Genomic DNA, 1,004 nt, shown 5'->3' with positions numbered 1-1,004 from the left:
ATATAATTCAACATTTTATTTGTAAATGCTTCATATTAAAAGATTAAATATAACATCATATAAGCAATAAAGAATACTACTAACTGATTTAAAATTTATACCATCCATCTATCCGTACAATACCTCAACACTCACTTCAGTGATTTGGCCTCTAACAGTTGACTCCATTTCTATCATTTTCTCCATCTTCTCACCCACATCTGGCACAATACTACTGCAACATCATCAAGCCATCTATGATCATGTGTACAAGATAAAAAATTAAATAAATAAAAATCCTTTGTCATAATTTTAACCTATAGTTAAAAAGTAGTAGAAATAACTGAAAAAAAATAATAATAATAATTGAGACAATGCCACAACTAGATGTTCACGGTAGCTTTGGCAATAGCCAACATTTTCGCCTTATAAACACAGTATTAATTAGGAAAATATTATAATCATTTGAAAAAATAAGACATAATTTAAGATCTGATGCCCAGATTAACCTAGGCTTGGAGGACTCATATGAAATGAATTACTAGAATGATTTTACCTTGAATACTCTCATCTTGAAAAAAAAAGTCTAGTCGTCTAAGGTCACAGATTTAATTTTTTATTTAATAGTCAATCGAATCCAAACAACATATAAAAAACAGAACTGCCTGATCTTTTGCGTTTTGAAAGTGGTTTGTTTCCTGGAGTATTCCCAAAGAACCAGCTGTTCAGTGCTCCTAAACATCATATAGATCATCAAATTATTTTAATAATTTAAAATGTATAGAAACTTCTATTGGTAGCTTATATTAAAAGATTATTTAATTATTCTTATTATTTTACTTTTTATTGTTTTAGCATTCAATAATAAAGCAAACGATTAATATTGTAATTAATGTATATATATATATATATATATATATATATTGATTTACATGAGCTTTTTTTTTAACTTTATTTGATTACTGCTTTTTATAAGAATTAGCATTTTTATACCCTTAACTAACACAATAACAATCAAATAACTA

General features: G+C 26.2%; 1 protein-coding gene across 1 annotated transcript in view; it reads left to right on the top strand.

Annotated features, from left to right (window-relative positions):
* The window catches only part of Cngl (Cyclic nucleotide-gated ion channel-like), a 64,772-nt gene that overhangs the window by 46,731 nt on the left and 17,037 nt on the right, over positions 1-1,004 (top strand). The gene's annotated exons all lie outside the window — the stretch shown is intronic.

This window comes from Halyomorpha halys, unplaced genomic scaffold, assembly GCF_000696795.3.
Source record: "Halyomorpha halys isolate HHAL.00 unplaced genomic scaffold, Hhal_1.1 Scaffold525.1, whole genome shotgun sequence".
Lineage (NCBI taxonomy): Eukaryota > Metazoa > Arthropoda > Insecta > Hemiptera > Pentatomidae > Halyomorpha > Halyomorpha halys.
This window is presented reverse-complemented; position numbering and strand designations above follow the sequence as displayed.